Genomic DNA, 1,236 nt, shown 5'->3' on the forward strand with positions numbered 1-1,236 from the left:
TTCAAGTTCAAGCTACTTGGTAATTTTCATCAAATTTTATTGCTTTTACCGCCGCTGGCATCTTCTTTCGTCTTATTTTCTGGTCGTCTCTTGTTACTCATCCCCCCAGTTCATCGTCTGCTGATGCTCACGTAGGAAGTTCACCCTCACCGAGGAAGTCAACACGGAACTTATTGGAGTCAAGTCTTGGAACAAACAAACGTGATATAAGAATATATGTGCAATAATTTTGGGATGTGTTCATTTAATACCTCTGTTACTTGCAATTATCACATCCCATTTTATTTCTAATTAGAAAGGAAATTTAACAAGTTTAAAATCGTTATTTAGAAAATGTAAGTTAATTAATTTATTATGCAATATATTTTATATTACTTACTTCTTACTAATGTTATAAATGCGAATAATTGGTTAGATGGATGGATGGGTGGATGGGTGGATGGTCCGTTGGATGGATAGATAAAAAAATAAAAGGCGTAAATATGCGGCGTTGGCAGATCCGTATATATTTGCGCCTTTTGCCGTGGAGACCTTGGGGCCTTGGGGTGCGGAAGCCCGTCGCCTGTTTAAGGAGATTTCCGCACGCCTCATCGACGCCTCAGGGGATCCAAGGGCTGGCGCGCATTTCGGCCAAAGGTTGAGCCTGGCCATCCAACGGGGAAATGCCGCCAGCCTCTTGGGAACCCTACCGTGCGACCGCAGCGATTTGGGGTCGATTTTTTATATTATTTAGTTTTATTTTTAGTTTGGTTTAGTTTTAGTATATAGTTTATAGTATTATTTTGGTAGTTTAATTAATTAGTTTTATTAAATAATTTTAAATTGATTTATTTATATTTAAAAAAAAAATTATATTACTTACTTCTTACTAATGTTATAAATGCGAATAATTGGATGAATGGATGGATGGGTGGATGGTCGGTTGGATAGATAGATAGATGGATGTTTGTATGAAGGTATCTCCGGAACGGTCTATCGGATCTTAATAGATATAGGATTATTACACATCGGACCTCAAGTTGATTACTCTAGTTAACTAAGCAAGTCAAAACTGCAGAGAGTTATTACGACCCTTCAAGCCATAGCTACTTTAACAAACACCTGTATTAAAGACAGTCCACTATGCAGAGCGTGCTGGAAGAAGAGGACACGGTGTCTCACGTAATATAACACTTCTCAGTAGTGTTATATTAAGGGTTAGGACTTGTAACATAAAGGGGCTGCTGAGGTTGGTTG

The sequence above is a fragment of the Papilio xuthus genome, unplaced genomic scaffold (assembly GCF_000836235.2).
Source record: "Papilio xuthus unplaced genomic scaffold, Pxut_1.1 DF825017.1, whole genome shotgun sequence".
Lineage (NCBI taxonomy): Eukaryota > Metazoa > Arthropoda > Insecta > Lepidoptera > Papilionidae > Papilio > Papilio xuthus.